Here is an 18,929-nt window from a genome sequence, read left to right on the forward strand (position 1 = left end):
TGGAAGTCCTTTGTATACATGCAACAAGGGAAAACCACGTCAGCAAGAAACCGTTGGCTTTTTGAGAAGTTGGACATTATGTTCAGCAAGATAAACCTATAAAGCAACATTGTCTAGCTTGAGAAAATTTTAATGAAGAAAATTTTCAGTCTCTTGGTCACATAATGTGTATACATGTAGTTAATCTATATACCTTGATCAACTCATTATTTTGAGAGATTAGGGAATCCCTTTTGACATCTTTTATATTACCATTAGAAATTTGGTAATCATGATTGCCAAGAACTTGAATTCAATGAGGTTTAAATAGCTTTTGCATCACATTTTCAAATAAAAAGTCCTGTTCATGTTTTCAAAGAGGATCCTAATCAGAAGGCTTGCAATATCCATGGGAGAAACGAAACGTTCTTCATGAAAGATCTTGCTCATTTTTTAAATAAAATTTTGATTTTTAGGTATGATTTAAAACATTAATGATGGGTTTGTACCTTTAAAAGATCAAAAAGTGGAAGCATTAAAAGAAATATTTTGTTTTAAAATTGTATAACAACTTTTTACTAGTTTAGAAAGTTGAAAACTTGGGACCATATTATTCTTTGAAATATATAATCATTGCTTGCCAATTTGCTTGTAAAAAAATGGGAAAAGTTATCGATCATGAGTGATAACTCGGATTTTAGTCTCAAGACATATGTATCATAAGCACAATTTTTTAGATAAGGGTTTTCTTGTGATAGTTAATAATGTCTATTTGATATGAGCTAAGAACAAATGCCTTGACAATGTTTGTAATGTCCTTTCAACTCCTCAAATATGAATACATGTTATAGTGTAGTCATCAAAGCAAAGATGTGGGATCTCAACAGTGCCCTTCAATATAATCTTCAACTTTAAATATCCTTAGAATTGCACGTTAAAACAATTTGCTTCAAAGGACCTTCAGGGACATCAAAGATTTAGAATTTTCTAGTGAAGAGCTATTTTATGATATTCATAAATGTTTTAAAAAAACCATAGACATGGATTTTCTTATAAGGTCCTTTGGAGATCCAATATTGTACTTTTTAAGATTACAATTTTAAATTAGCATGTTTGAAGTTTTCCTCATGAATTGTGCTTATAGACCACATTATCTAAAAGAGCTCGACTTTGAATTTTACTAAATGGAGCAATCTCTATATTTTGTGTACTTAATATTGTGTTGTTATTCATCCATATCATTGTTTTGGAAAACATTATAGCTCTCCAACAAGCCATGCCTTTATTTGCAAAGAGCAAAGAAGAAAAATAACGTGGATGCCACTGTATCCATTTCAAACATGTAATCAGATAGAATACAATAAACTATAACAAATTAAAAAATCAAAACCACTTTATCACGTTAATAAAACAGGGAAGATTTGCATGAAACGATTGAGAGTGAAGGGGGATAGAGATGATGGGGGTGCGGGATACCCTTGGACAAGACAACATCGAGACTTGAATTGGACACCAACCCCAAAGTGTTGTTTTATACTAATCAATGTTATCTCATATTCACATGATCAAGGTGTTTTTTTCTATGATCACAAGTGGTTCTCACAACATAAACATCAATTTCATAGTTCAGACCATGCCACTTGCTCGTGTGACGTGGTGACCTCCAAATAGTCCAATGGGTAAATCTATTAGCCTAGTGGAAATTAATAGCCTAATAGACATGCCTCAGTACGGCTTGGTAGACTACTGCACTACATATATGGGGGTCTTTTCTCCCACAGTTCTTGGCAAAGATTGATTGAAATTGAAGATTAAGAGTGGTTTGATAGATAAAATAAAGGTACAATGCAATTTATTTCTTTTCAGTTTTTACTTGCTTTGGTTCTAAGCTCTAACAATTTATTTGTAATTTCTATTGCATTGTTGAGTTTACCATTTGTTGAGCTTTGGGAAAATGGTCGTTCATTCGACAAGATCTGTCATTACGCAAGACAAATGGTTAACTCAAGCTTTTAATGATCCTTTGGCAAGATTTCAGTAGGTGGTTGTTCACTTGACTAGGTCTACCGTCACACAAATTAATGAATGACTTGTTTTTTGGTAAGCCTTTGGCTAACCTTCAACAAACGTTCGTTCAATTGGCTAGGTCTTCCGTCATGCAAATCAAATGGTGGATCCATGCTTTCTAGTTTAACACAAGGCAAGGCTTTGATAGATGACCACCTTTTAACCTGGTATTTAGCTAAGCTCTATGTTAAACTCTTACTTGTAAACTCCACCCTTGGAGATACTTTGATAGATGGTCGTTAAATAGGGTAGGTTTGTCGTTTTCGATCCAATTGGTGGTTTTCTTCATAGTGCTCTTGTCATCATGCTTTGACAAGTGGTAGGCGAATCCTATCATTGCAAAGGTGAAAAGAAACACATTGAATGCTTGCCATTTTGCTGCATAGCATAAATAGTGTAGAATGTGTCAATACTATTTGATGATCTCCCATGTGTACTCAAATTTGACGGATGATTGTTTACTTGACTAGGTCTTCCATCTGCAAAGCACATATTCATCTTGTCTTTTGAATGCTTCCAATGTGCAAGAACCGTCAAATGGTCTTTAAATTGACTATGTTTGTTGTCACTTGCACATCATGTAGCATATGTTTTACTACAATTAGTGTAGCTTGTAAATTGAGTTTAATTGTAGCTTGTATGTAATGAATGTAAATGTGGCGTATTAAATTATTTGAAATTCCCTTTGCATGCAATAAACCTTTGTGTTGCACATCGATGGGAAAGTTTGAGCTCCCCCTTGATGTGAAAAAAGCCATTTGCAAAAGGTTATTGATCTTCATGAATAGAATTTTGATCGATCACATATACAATATCATAGATACAAGAATTAGTTTAAGTAAGTGGTGACTTGGGCTTAATTACGCACCATCAACCACGCCAAGAAGGAGACCTGGTGTTGTTGTTTCTCTACTTTAACAACCGAGGAGAGGGGGGGGGAGTCTTCCTGCAATGATGGAGGAGTGTGTGCCACCTCCTAAGCACCCTGAGTTCCTTCGTAGTTGCTAGTTACAAAAAGCCCAAGAAGTTAATAATTCTTTTCAAGCATGAGATGGAACAAATAAAAGGTCTAATACGATTTCCCCCCTCTTCCATCCATGCACTAGTGTGCACAATGGCGTTCACCATGAGGAGGGGGTCATCTATAATGACATGCATGCATGGAATCTCATGCTAGATGTCACTAGAGAGGGGGTTTCATGAGCAAGGAACATTGTTTGGGGCATGACATTGAGAGATGGAATTGATCATAGGCTAATAAAAATCACAACCAAGGCAAATCATGAATTCCGTCCATGGAGGACACCTCAATTTTTGGTCAGCTTGTTTCTAGAACAAGGCATTAGATATCTATGCCCTAACATGGGTTCTAGAAATGTTTTGTAGATTCTACTTAAATTTTGTTGACTTTCACAATGTGCCTTGGGATGGCAAGGTTTCCATAAAGATAGGATTGATCAAAGATTGGATGGAACCTTATTTGGAAAATGGAAAAGAAGATAGAAAGACAATGGTAGACTTGGATGAGCATCTCACCAAGTTCAGTCTATTGCTCAAGCGATGCCTCCACCCTCTTTTGGAGATGGCGCCTCTTATGATGTAGACCATATCGATACAATTTTTACTTATGAAAATCAATCAAGTTGTATCGCACCATATTATCATTATTTGAGTTTTTCAATCCAGTGCAATACAATTCTATGATGTTTGACAACTTCAATGTAAAAAACATTTGTTGATTTTTTAACGTGTGTCCCAAGTGTGGATCCATTGTTTTCATTGTCATGTACAAGTCTTTATTGAGTCAAATTATAATAGTCTTCTTATTGTTTTGAGTGTGGCTCAAGTCTTTAAGTGCAATTTCATTGTCTTGAATCTTGAGCATGGCTCACTTAATTTTAGTGCTATACTTGCTACTAAATGCTTGTCTTGAGCATGGCTCAATTAATTCATTGCAATGGAGGTGTGCATTGTATGGAAATAAGAAACTAGAAAATACTTGTGTCGATCATGGCTTAACGATAATCATCAATTTATTCCTTTGTTCACGTAGTGCACTGCTCAACAATGAACATGAAGTTGTTTACCATGCGATCATTTTCTCACCATTTTTCATCAAGTTATTATTTATTTGACATAGTGCAATTCATAAAAGACTTATTGGATAGTTTAGATGGTGCAAACCAATGAGGATGCAAAGACAGCTTTGAGTTCTTAAAGCATATGGTGTAACTAATCACCATCAGTGATATTGATTGTCGCTTGTCGATCGCTCTTCATGATGGGTATCTGCATATGGATTACAATAGGGGAGAATCACCAAGGTAGCTAGCGTACAACGACAAAGACCATATGGCCAAGCATTTTAACCACCAATAAAATTTAGAAGGGCTACGTAAAGATTTCCACACATAATGTGCCACAAATAATCAAGTATTCTGCGTGCATATACGCGCTTATCGTGGGAAAACTTATGCATCAATTTCAAGCCTCCCCAGCTTCACATGGAGGGCACTCATAGTGAGTCCATAACTATACCAAGTAATAAGCTGAGATTGGTCATGGTGAGAGCCCTTATGGAGGTTCACCAAAAGGTAGACAAATTGCACACCTAGATAGAGTAGCATGTAACCCAAAAAATTCAAGACCATCCTAAGAGCTTTTCATCTAGAGATGTACACATAGTGATAAAATTAGTAGACGCTTGAGACTATAGGAGACAGAAACAAAACAAAAATCTCTATTGACCATGATTGAACATCCGGAGACCTTGGAGCCCATTGCTACAACCAACTCATGGTGGCACATGCCCTATTTATGGTAGTTTCTTTCACTAATGATCCAACCACTACACTCTCCCCTAACGTGTAATGTAAGTGTATCTAAATGTGTAAGCTTGGGTGCTCTTTGTAGCATTTTCTAACTAATGAAAAATACACATTTGGCAACAAACAAATTAAATTGCAACTATGATACATCTTTGAAAATAACTTTTGGAAATGATGATTACAAAATATTGATAATTACTTCAAACTATAATCAAAATTGTATGTTGCTACAAGATGTCTTTGTTCTATCTAATCTCAAAAAGATACAATTGCTCACAACTTAGTATAGCCATGCTCTACTGAGTGTTGGATACAAAGAAGTGCCTTTTGGTAGTACATGTCAATTCATGCCCCACTTGGAATCGTATTTTTAGAGTTGGATCAAAAAATATAGTGGATCTAAAGATCCATATGACCACTTAGCAAGCTTCAAGTAAGTGCTAAGGTGGAGAGGATTATTGACTTCCATACATAGTTTTTGGAACGACTCCGGAGGGTAAGGCTTTGACTTGGTTTGAGAATATACCTCTAAGAAAAATTATGGATTTAATCACATTGGCTAAAATATTTGTGACAACTTGTTTAAAAACAAGGATTAAGCACAACACCATGATACAAATCTACATCATAAAACAAAAACAAGGAGAATTTATGAGAGATTGTGTAAGTAGAATGAGACAATATATTGCTAGATGCCTAGAGTTGGAAGTTCTAGCTAATGAATGGTTGGTATCATGGAAAGGACTGCTTAACAAGGAATTGCATGCTATACTCTATAGCAAGAAACATACAACCTTGGAAGCAGGCATTCTTGATGCAATGACTTAGGGAGTAACTGTGATATTTTCAATGCAAAGAGTACTATAAAAAATACCCAGAGTGAGAAAAATCCGCTACTATGCCAACTCAAGTAGGACTAATGATTACGGCTCCTCTAAATGCCATAGAAGATATGCTTAAACCAATGAATGAGGTGATGAGCAATATAAAAAAAATTACCAGTGAGGGTTCTAGGAAAAGGGAGCCAATGGTACCAACGAGACCAAACAAATGGTATACTATTGAGGGTAAATGGACAAACCATGAGACTGATTATCGACCAAAATATAATTACAATGTTCAATATTTTTCAATGAGACTTTAGAGGCAACCTATATATAAGTATCCTCCTAAGATGGTTCAAATGCAAAATTCATCCATGGCCATGGAGAGACCACAACTTGTACTAGATCAACAACCACCACTACCGAGAAATAATGTAACACAAGTCAATATATACATCTTAAGGGACAAGTGAATGAGCAAGCTTTAGTATTAGTTATGCCATTTATAGAAACTAGTTCTTCTACCATGGTAATTGAAGAAGAATGGTATAATTAACCACCACCTCCCATGGTTGCACCAGTTTATTATGAATCTCAATTGGAAGCACCTATGTATTTCATTGAAAATCCAAGATCTCAACCTCTTATTATGAAACCAATGCCCAGACCATAGGTAATGGTCATAGTTGTGGATTGAACGATCATTGCAAAAATGATTGCCCTAAATTAGATAAGAATGTATACTGCATGAAGTGTGGAAAAAAAGAGGATCAATTTCCAAACAATTGTCCTAGAATTCCCATTACCTATGTATTTCATTGCAAATCTAAGATCTCAACCTCTTATTATGAAACCAATGCCCAAACCATAGGTAATGGTCATAGTTGTGGATTGAACGATCATTGCAAAAATGATTGCCCTAAATTAGATAAGAATGTATACTGCATGAAGTGTGGAAAAAAAGAGGATCAATTTCCAAACAATTGTCCTAGAATTCCCATTACCAAAGGAAAAGCTAAATTAAACATAGTCTATGTTTTGCCTCTACAAGCTCATCAGATAGTCGCAACCAATTTCTTTGATAAAAGTTATCACTAGGACACAAGCCAAGATAAACAAATGAAACATTACATATGATTCTGAGAGCATTAAAAAATCCGAACAAGAATCCAAGAAAAGAAGATGTATATTTCAAGAGCTTAAGAGACAAAAACAAAGAGAGATTGAAGGAAAAGCTCAAAACTATTTCAACAATGATTCAAGTCATCTTCAACCAAATTCAAAGAGTCCAAATCTAAATCAGGCGAGTCAATACTTGTGGATACAATCTATGAGACCATCGATGCAACTTTGGAAGCATTCCAAGCAAGATTGAAAGTAGGCCAACCATGGATACTAAATGGAAAAATTATATGACCCCTGATTGGAAGTAGCAAAAACTAGAACCCTACCAAAATTTGGTAAGAAGCAGTTAAGAAATGCTTGTAGAAACAAAAAGAAACAATTCAAAAAAATTTAAAAATAAAAATCGGCTCTCTGAAAATAAATGATATAAAGAAGTCACAAGGTGAAGCCAAAAAACCTGAAATTATAATATTTGATAGTAAATAAGGGCTAGAGGGAACTCCCCTATTGGAAGAAGATTTTCCCAACTATTTATAGAAATGGTGAGAGAGGTTAATGATGGAACTTGATTGTAAAACTAGTTCAATTGAAGAGGTATCGCGAGCCTACATCCTCCTATGGAATTGGCATTGGATGAGCAATCCTCGTACGAGGATTGTGGATCAAGATTTTCAAGTCTTTCCAAGGACCAAACGATGAGATTTTTTTTTTCTTAACTAGAAGACAACAAAGAGAGATTCTTGGTATACAAGACCACAAGTTAATCAAGCAAACAAGAAATATTGGCAACCCTAGTTCATTGTACAACTTGATGAGGAGGAGCATGAACAACCAAACATGATGGCATGCAAAAAAAAAAATATTACTATTAAGATGCTATTAATGAGTTTGAAGAGAAATTGATTACCTCAAAAGACTCTAAAAAAGAGAAAAGTAAAAAAAAAAATCCCTCTCAAAGGACCACAAGAACCCAACAACCACACAAGATGACTCTAATACGATATGTATGGGTGGTGTAGGCAAGACACTTGCTTTCAAACTATGGTGAGGCTCAAAGCCATACTCCTTTTTAGATATGGAAGCAGGTGTGTGACATAACAACCTGCCTTGGCAATGAGGCAGCCGCTAGGGCTGAAGAGAGCATGTGCATGCGATGAGATGATGAGGCTTCTTGAGCGGACACACCTTAGTGAAGATGAGGTACAATCATTCAGGGTGTCTATGAATAAATTCATAGATCTAATGGTCGATGCATGGGAAGAAACCCATATCACACATTGCATGCATATCTTGTTCACCCACGGTCCGTACTTTATCAATTAGTATGGATCCCTTGTGCTTTGGAGAAATCAAGGGATGGAAAGATCACACTATCAGGAAAAGGCTACCTATTCTAAGAGCACTCAGCATGGTGGTGGCAAGATCCGTAGAAATGCGTTTCATGAGATGTTCAATTGGTTCTACCGTGCACTAAGCAGTAGGAAGCAAAGGGCAACGAACAACTTGTCTCTTAGGCACCATATTATGGAAGTGGTGAGTGTTCAAAGAACACAAAACTACCATGGGTTGAATGCAGGCGAGAGAGCATCGGCATGGCGGAGAAATCGGTGAAGAGTAGGGCACGTGTGGCTTCTCACATAGTAAAGTTTGTAAGTTCCACTTTTTAGAGCATATTAATGATAAATTGTAAATTTTTGAAAAGTTGGGTCCTATAAATATTAAAGTGAGTTTTCAAAGTCTTTTATAAGTCTCTCTCTCTCTCTCTCTCTCTCTCTCTCTCTCTCTCTCTCTCTCACCTCTTGCCATGGAAACGAACAACCAAGAAACAACCAACTAGGAAACCAATAACCAGGAAACCAACAACCAAGAAACCAACAATCAAGAAACCAACAACATCATGGAAAACTTGGCCAACATCACAATTGAACAGTCCTTTGATTGTCTCGATTGACTCCCACATGCTTAGAGATCAGTGATACTCAACATTGAGTGACCACAATAGCTAAACAAAGAGGCAAAGCGCTTATGGGCCGAGAGCAAGATCCAAGAGCAAACAAACTTTGAGTGGAATCAATAAGAGACCCAGAGGTTAAAGGAGCAAGAGTTTTATGAATAAGAAGAAAAGTATCTAATCGCAGAGGCAAAGAGGACTTACAAGGAACTCCAAGAGCGATGATACCCACACGACAAGATTGCTGAGGTCTTAAACACAGAGATCGGTAAAAAGTACAAGAGACGTGAGGACCAAAGGCCTAATAAAGATTTACAACTACTCACGGATGAGCAAGTGGTCGAGATCATAGAGAAGGTTTGTACAAAGCACGATTCAAGAAGTCTATGAGAAGTTCCTGCAAGACAAGAGGAGGAAGGAAGAAGAACGACAGAGGGCAAGGGTGGAAGAGGAAAGCTGCATTGCAAGGGAGAGCGAAGATGCAAGAAAGAGAGCGGACAAGGAAAGGGATAAGAAGGCACTCAAAGAAGCCCTAAGAAGCCGCCCCAGAAGAGTCCAAAGAAGGCCAAAAAACCCCCAACTAAAGCAACAGGTGAAAGTAGTCATGCACCAAAAGGGAAGATGGTGAAGAAGAGGAATAATCCTCCACAAACTATAGAGGTAGGCAAACTAGTGTGATGAGAGCTGCAAGAAGTACTACAACGATAATGCCTCCTGGGCCCACACTGCTAAGACTCCACTACCACCACCATATCTCAAGAAGAAGTGTTGCCAGAGACCTGGCACATGTGCGTTGCGTGAAATTTGCAAGTACCAAAAAATTACAGAGAAAAAAAAAAGACTTCATCTGCTTAGTTGAGAGTGTGCAAGATCAAGGAACCTTAGCAACCAGGCTTCTTGAATTTACTAAGGCCCATGCTGATATAGAAAAGTGGGATGGCCTTCAAGATCAACAACCTACTTTGCAATTAGTTGATTATGTGCCAATCACAGAAGAGATTTCTCCGCAAGAAGAAGAAGGAGAAGAAGACCACCTCCTTTGTCAATCGAGACCTACTTGGAAATGGAAGGACGTATGTTTTGAACTTCTTGTATATGTTAACATCTATTCTTGTTGATTTGATACTCTTAATGTTAGGTTTTGTTTTATGTAGTATTTTTTGACTCCATCTTTTTCATCTTCCAGAATTAAAGGTTTAAATGTAGAGAATAATCTTATAATTTTTGAGTGATGAACCCTTAGATTTAAAACAAAAACACTAACCTGAACTTAAGATCTTGAATTGATAAGTTTTAAAACTCGTACTATCCCCTTTATTTTATACTTTCAAGACTAGCATGGGTAGGTGAACCATACATAGATCCCAATCTCAAGAAGTGTGTTAGACCTTCAAACAACCCCGTATAGCTTGGACAAGTGGTGGACCTTCGATGGAGGCTAATTCAAACAAGTGTGTTGGTTAACCTTGAGTGGAGTCTAATTGTGGTAGACTTAGAACAATAGCCATTTCCTTGCACTAGATTGGACAAGTGGTAGACCTTGCTTCTATTAAGGTCTCTATTGAGAGAAGAATTGAATATAGAAGAAGAGAGAGATTAACTAGGCATGAATTTGTAAATTTGTAGAAAAGGGAAACACATTGAATTACAAAAATACCTCTCATTGTACGAGTGTCCAAAATGTAGCTATATATTTTATCCAAAATTAGAACCCTTGGATAAAGGCTTATCTTTAGACATTAAATCAAGAGGTTATGGCTATGCATGTGTTGAGACTATTGATCGACTTGAATGAGAAGACACATAGTTTGTTGACTATGACTTTATTTGATGTTTTCAAGTATTTATATGGATAGAAGTCTTAATTACATGTGTTAATATGACTTTTAATGGATCAAATCTCAATCAAGTAAATCATGGCTGTTGTTAACTTTATGTGGCCTTTAATATTCACTTAAGTACTAATTTTTATTAAAGTATAGGGTATACAAGTTTGTCACAAAAGATTGTAGTTTAGACTAATGTTGCCTTGTGTACCAATAGTTGCAAGGTTTATAATATTGATTTTACCTTGAATAAACTCCTAAGTTCAACTTCCACATGTTTACAATTGGTGATTTAAATTCTAGTGATTTTTGAGAAACCAATGCTATTTGTGTTTTTTAGATTTGCAAATTGGGATAGATAAAGCCCCTATGGTTGAGTCCGCAATTGTTGAACCCCTTGATTCTATTACTTCTGACATGCCCAAGGTGGATGATACGTCTATACCAAAGTCTGGTGATGTGCACCTTGAACAAGCTTGCAACAGTGAGAATAAAGAAATGCCTACTCCAACAATACAACCTACTTCAAAAGAGAGGAAAACGTCTGCTCAAGAGCCATTTCAATTTGTTACTACTTCATCTAATGCAGATGTTGAGAAGTCCATACTCAGAATTATTTTGGACTTAAATGGTTTGCTATTGAAATGTTCCCCTCATCGGTCCTCACACCACCAGTATCACAAGTCCTCCATGCAGTGAGAAGGAAACATTTAAGAAAGAGCCTAAGAGGTTGGACAAGTGGTGGATCTTGCACCTTTTCTCCCATTCCCAATTGAGCCTAGCTATACACCACTATATTGTATGAAGTGTAGCTTAGACAAGTGGTACACCTTGAAACAAGAGACCCCTCATCATCAAGCCTAGTTTTGACCTATGGTAGATCTTATTTTTCTCCCATTCAAAGTGGAGCCTACCCTAGCTAGGTGGTAGACCTTACTTTTCTCCATGCTTCAAAGAAGCATAGCTTGGAGAAATAGTGAAGCTTTGTAAGGTTTTCAATTGGGATTTGTTAATAGCAACGAGTAAGTTGAAGATGGACTTTGGCATCTAATAATACCATAGTGTAGAAAATGTAGAAACTGTTTGTATTCTTTGAAAAATAATAAATTTCTTGTTTTTAAATTGTAGAGTCATCACTACAAGAAAGTGGGTCGACTATCTATAGGCATGATTTGAAGGAAGTTCTGGAAGCACCCAACCAAACTCATCCAAGGCCTTGTCGTATATACCAATCACCTCCTTGTCACCTGCCACTTGCTGTCAAGAATATCAAAAGAGTGCTTGTTTTGGACGTTGAAGGACTGCTTTTGAAGACAGTTGAAACAAAGCATGGAGATTATATGCCATCTTGGGCTCAACACATGCGTCTTGTGGAGGACAAAGATGAAGTTTATGTTGTTATAACCTAACAAGAGTGCAACACATCACACAAAAATGTTTCCCAAAGCATTATAGCAAGTTCAAGATCTTTATGAGTAACAAGTGTTGCAAAAATCCAAACATCATGTTAGGATTTAGAATGGTTTATCATAAAAACTTGAGCGATATTTGGAAGATGTTTGAGGACTTGGATGCATAGAATACCTTGATTTTTTATGATAGTCCATATAGGATGATGTGGAATATACCAGGAACATATCTTATATTTCCAAAGATGTGGAGGCAAACACCTGAGTAGCTTCAAATTTTCTTGCAAGAAACAATGATGCCATGGTTACTTGGTTGGTTGTATTCAAGATACAAGAGAGATTATACCCGTAACACAATTGTAAATTAGTATAGTGATCTTGAGACAAATCATGTCCTCCATGTGTATGTGTCAAGGTGATAACATTAAAGAAGGTTAACAATGATCCTGTTTATGGCCAGATGATGTCCTTTTAGTATGATGTGTATTTGTATTACTATACAATTCAAAGGTTATTTTTAAACAAATATGTGTCAATTTGATGAACACTTGCATGGAGTGCACCCTACTCTAAGGGGACTTGCATGTATTCTACAGGGTATCCTATTATACAGAAAACTATTTGTACACGGAGTGCACCCTACTCTAAGGGGACTTCCACGTATTACTCCACTGTATGCTATTATAAGAAGAATCCTTTGTGATGGATCGTTCTCTGTTCTAAGGGACTTGTAATGGAGTGCACTCTACTCTAAGAGGACTTCCATGTATTACTAGAGTGTATCCAATTAAAAGGAGAATCCAATGTAATGACAAAGCATCCCGCTTTAGAACAAAAATGTGTCGATGAACTGTATCCTAGTGTAAGGGGACTTCACTATATTACTAGAGTGTATTCAAGTCTAAGGAGATTTCAATGTAGTTCTAGATTGCACCTTGTTTTTGGGGACTCATTTTACTAGATAATGGTTGTGTTTCATCATGATATATTTTAAAAAAATTATTTTTGTTCTTTAGCAATCCTATATCATTCCATCTCAAGGTTGCATCCATTTGTAACTAGGAGAAACTTATGTTTGATATCAAAATAAACCTTACAAGTATGGAATGGAGAATTCATGGATGTGCAAGAAATATCTTGGTCTTGGCATGCCTAAAACATTTATTTTTGTGTCCTTCATATAAAAGAGTGTTAGAACTTACAAGTCTTTGAAAGGAAAAATATAAAGTCTAATTGTTTGCATTGGGAGAAAAGAAATCATAGACATTGAATTGTGTGAGAGACCTTGTTTGTGGAGAAAAATGTTTGAATCAAGAATGGTTCTTTTACATCCTCCATGTAAGAGAGTTTTGGAAACTAAAATATGCCGAGAGGAAAAACATGGAGTCTAAGTGCATGTATTGAGATGTCAATGTATGCATGCATATATTTATTAGGGTCTAGGAGTAATTAGATGCTTCTAGACATTAACTTCTCCAATTTGGTATAAAATAACATAACTAATGTTTTCTTGTGGGTAGTATTTATTTCAATATATATGTTTTTAGCCTAATTTCTTGAACTTCAAATTAAAACTTCTATGTTGCAATGGAGAAGTACTTACAAATTTTTTTATGTAAACACATTTGCTTACCCTTTCACTAATTGTAGCTTAGATAAGAAGTGGACTTTGCATTCCTCCATAGCCTACCCTAGACAAATGCACCTTGAAGCTAGCCCTCCTATGTTGCAATTGACATATGCTACACATTTTATAAATGGCTCCTACCTTAAGTGAAGAATTTCTAGATTAGAAGTGTGTATTGCTTTCATGTCATGCACAAGTGGGTTTATTTCTCAATGGGTGCTAGCTTGGACAAGTGGTGGACCTTAAACTAAAAATTTAGGTACTCCATTTGACCTCAGCTTGAACAAGTTGTGGGCCTTCAAACCAATGTCTCCATGTTAAGATAAGTTGTAGGTAGGACAATAGAGTATAAACAATGACAATGGAATCAATGTACTAGTCTCTTGATGGTGCAACCACCCAAAACCATAATTTTTCTTGACCAATGTTTCTTTCAAATGTTTAGTCTAGTAAAAAACATCAACACCTTGTACATGATATATTGAAAGTTGTCCAATCTGGGAATTGGGATTTTCCCACTTTACCTAGTATGGTCTTACTTGTACCACGCCCTTGTAGAGAGAGGTACCATAAGTCACATCTTGACCCACTTAACTTGTATGTGATCGTGACTGTATCAGGGTGCATATGTATGGCACTTTGCCTGTGAATAAACATAAACACAAAATGTTTTAAAATGTCAATAATTGAGCTCGTCCTTGAGAGAGTAGCAAGTGCTATAGCGGAAGTGTATGCAATGATGGGTGTTATATGTCCATCATACTAGTATGCCATGCATACAAATTAAAAAAAATAGAATAATAAGCCCTTGGATTCAATGACAGTCTCAACCATGTGAGCCTCTGGTATATGTGCCTTGTACAATTACACTGGCAGGATACATCACAGTGCGTCGTTGCGTAAACTGTGAGCTTATATCCACGTAGTGCTGAAGTGCCATTATCATTGATCTAAAGTCAACCAATAATACATGCGCACATAAGAGAAGCCTTGCCTCACATGAAATCTGGCAAAGCACTTTGCTTTGTACAACAGCTTCGTATGGAGTCTGCCCACACACTTTTCTTTGTAGAGCAGAGAGATTTTTTGTAAAGTGAAAAGTAAAAAATAGGCAGAACAAACATAACTTGACATTTACTAACCTTGTTGCCCATTTGTGGCCAGGTTTCTGGTAGTTCGCTTGAATCCGGCTCATAGCCACAAGTATTGCTTGAGTGAGCTAGAGTATGTATCATGTACACCCTCTTGTTATGTAAAGAACCTGCAAACATCTTGGCATATTCCAAACTATGGAAACCGCTATGCCAAATACCGAAAGGAAAACCTTGCTCCACATAGTACTCATGTATTGTTATGGTGCTCATAGCTAACAAATACTTTTGAAAATTTTCAATGGCATAACAAGAGAAAGTCAACATTGTCGAGCATCCAAAAGAATCGACCTTGTCAAGTTGTACAATGTGTCGTATCTACTTGACTTGATTACGTAGACAGAGCCTTATTCCAGTGATGTCTTGAAAAACTCATCGGATCACGCTTGCCGACAATGGGTGGATCATGTCGTTGTCTAATTGATTTAATGATAGACAACTGGCCTGGAAGTCAAGCCCGAGAAACTTGCTCGATGACTTCTTGGAATTGTAGTTAAGGGTCAGCTTTGTCGAGTACCTGTGCCTCCTTCATCAAGGCTAGCAACAGGCTCTGTCGATCTTCATGATATTTTCAAGCACTACCATGCCATGACCTTTGCCATGCAGGGGAAGAAGCCTTGCTTGTAAACAAAATCATTTCTCACTCAAGCCTTGCTTGAATGTGAGTGGTTGTTGCACACCGTGTGGTCAAAAACAAAATACCATGCTTTTGGTACATTGCCAAGCCTTGCTATAGCTTAACGCAAGTTGTGCTTTTCTAAAATAATGGGCCAAAAGATCATATATGCAGAAGCCATATGTTCATGCAATTCTAAAAATAAATAATCAATCATGCATGTCAATCCATACAGAGAAATGGAATTGACCAAGCTAGTAAACAACCTTGTTATAATGGCAATCAAGCCATGCTTGATAAATTCTAACCAACCCCTTGGGCAACAATCAGTGCCTAAGTCGGAATTCACAAACCTCAACAAAAATTCAAATGATTGCATAACCATTACGAAATTGAAGTGGAAACTTAAACATAGTACCTGAAGTCTTGTCGGAATATCCATGAAGATAGCATAGCTGAGGATACCTATTCTATCCCTTGGATATCCGTGCATGCAGGTGGAAGCAATATCATTCGATGAAGGCTTACCCATAGTGACAATTTCTTCACTCTTTCCGTATTGGTTTGGCTCCATTTGAGCACTCCTAGCATGCCCTTTTTCGAGTCTTTTGGTTTTTGTATGGCTTTTTTCCAGCACTTAATTGAGATCCCAACTTTTGGAACTCTGCCATGGGCCAATGCTCTTAACTGAGGGCTGAAAAATTTGTAGACCAACGGTGATGGCGGCCATCGTGCAACATCATTTCTCACCCCCAATGCTTTGTAGAGGAGCCGGGAGCCGACAATGCAAAATCAAACCAACACTTCAAGAGGTGAATTGGGGAAGGGGGTCGGCCCGTGGGCACCTCCCTTGAAGGTAATTTAATAGCCTTAAGGCCCTTGGCCTTGGGCGTTTAAGTGGAAAAAGAAGAATTCTATGAAGCCATGGCATTGTCTGCTGCATGCGTCGAGGAGCAAAGGAGCAACAGAGTCTGCCACAATGCTCCGATGGGTTCATGGAAAAAATTGATTTATCTAGTCTTTCTGATGCGCAACCGTCAAGCCTAGCCTCAACCAATTCTGTTCACATCGACCTCGGCTCCTTCCCCCATCCAAGGGTTGCTACCCACGGTGTTCTCTAGCCATTCTTCCTCCCGACTCTACAGTGGCAGATGCCCACGGCCATGCCTTGCATGACACCTTGTCCATGAACCAAGCTCGCCCATAGAGAGAGAGAGAGAGAGAGAGAGAGAGAGAGAGAGAGAGAGAGAGAGAGAGAGAGAGAGAGAGAGATCATGCATGCAAAAGTTGCAGCTTATCCATTCCTCCATAGCTCCTTCCTCCACCGCTCTGATACCAGTGAAAAGCAGAGGGGATTGGAACATAGTAATCTCCACACATCCATGCTCTATATAGGCCCTTGGTCTGCTAAACATAGAGACCCCCTTAACTGCATGTCTGCCTTGGCCTTAGGCCCTACCCGGTCCTACCCTTGGCATGACATATAAAGTATTTGGTATGCATCCATGAAAGTATATTAACTTTCTTTTTTTTGTTGCAAAACTCACAATTTTGAGTGATTATATTAAAACATCATAGAGAAAATTATAGACCAACCTCAAGCTCATACTGAGCCTTGAGGTACTCAAATTACATCAGATTCAAATTAACAAACTATTATCAAGAGAATTTAAAGGGCTCGTCCAAATGGCACGGGTCCCGTTGAGCCAGTCATCTAGGTTGTGACTTTTACTTATCATATATATAATCTCCTTACTTTCTTGTACAACACTGAGAAGCTAGCTATAGAAAGTTTGCTATCAACGATGCAGCAATTCTTGGCCTTCCAAATATTATAAAAGAAGCAAAATCTAACAATTTGGATACAAAGAAGAAGGGTAGGAATTTGAAACTCTTTCCTCCTTAGACATAGATCCTTCTTGAAGAAACCTATCTTCCACTTTCTTTGTATTCACTTTCACACCTTCCCCGCCATTCCTCTAATAGTCAGACATTCCATGAAAACGTGTGCAAGATCTTTGCTAGCCCCTCGGCACCCTGAGGATCCTATGCCCCGTGTCTGAATCTTGACGCCGTCGGCAAGGCCCTCCATAGCACCTTCCACAGAAACACCTTCATATACTGGGGCCATCAATTCTTTCATTGAAAAAGAGCTCAAATCACCCGCCTATGCCTAGTGTGAACAAGATGACATAGGCGAGGCCCAAGCTCAGAGCTTTCAGGAAATTTTCAATGAAGGACCACATCATCTTATCATATGCCTTGTCTAGATCGGGCTGAAGCAAGATGCACTCTTGCTTTGTGAAGGCCGCATACTCAATGCCAACCATTACTGCCAAGATATTGTCATATATCAACCTCCCTTTGATGAACCCGTGTTGATGGGGAGAGCTATTACCCTATCCAGTAGGGGAGCAATTCTAAGAGCGACTGCTTTGATGATGACTTTATATGCCACAAACATCAGAGTTATAGGGCGCTTGTGCTTAAGATGCAAGAAACACACCCACCCTTAGGGATAGGCTATTAGACGGATCCGCCGTGACGGATGTCAGCACAACGAGAACTCACCTAACATATAATGTCAGCTAAGGACCAAGCTCGACCTGTAGGCGCGTGGAAGCAAGCATAAGGTGTCAACCTACACTCGACCGACTCCTAACTACTTCCTACAGAGGTATCTACCAAATGTCTAAGTCACAGTCTTAAGAGTGCATAAGAGGAAACTTCCTACAACGCTTTCTAGAACCGAACACCCATCAAACAATCTCGAAACACCATAGAACTTGAAGGAGACCCTACTAATACCAATAGGTCACTCCCCCTAAGGTCTATGAACCAAAACCCCAACCCAAAACACCCAGTGCAAAATCACGTAGGATGTCTGGCCGAAATTTGCAGGTCCTCGTTTCCGAAATCTGAAGTGCCTAACGTGTAGTTCTACTCAATGTGAACGCGTGGATATGCTACAATGCAAAATCGGACAACGTATGCTCACCAAATCACCAGATGAAGCTCATAGAAGGAGCTCGCATAACCAGATTGTACGCGTGCAATGTAGGTATCGACGTGTAGCTCTCGTTGGGGGCAACACGTTGCACTTCTCCGCACTCGATTCCGACCACCGGTGCACACGTAGCGTCAAGATGAAGCTCACACTCTCTCTCGTACATAGTACGCTCACTCTCAGACTTCAAAACTTGTTTTTAAAATGACAATGCGTTTTTTCATTAAGGTCAAAAAGTGGTATAAATACCTTACAATTCTCAAACCCTAAAGTTCCAAAATCAACCATCTACTCAATCTAACTATCAAAACTGGGATACAATCTGGAAACTTCTGTAAGCCCCAATATTTACAAGGTGAAAAATCAGGTTTCCTCAATAAATGAATAATTACAAAAAATGAAAATCCTCCGAGTAGTTAGTTTCCGTGGGGTGTGTCCAGCTTCTAACACTCCCCCCCTCCTTGCTCATGTCGTCCCCGACATGGCGGCTGAGCTGCTTCTTCATCGTATGGTCTCACG

This window comes from Adiantum capillus-veneris, chromosome 13 (genome assembly GCF_014529385.1).
Source record: "Adiantum capillus-veneris isolate H3 chromosome 13, ASM1452938v2, whole genome shotgun sequence".
Classification (NCBI taxonomy): Eukaryota; Viridiplantae; Streptophyta; class Polypodiopsida; order Polypodiales; family Pteridaceae; genus Adiantum; species Adiantum capillus-veneris.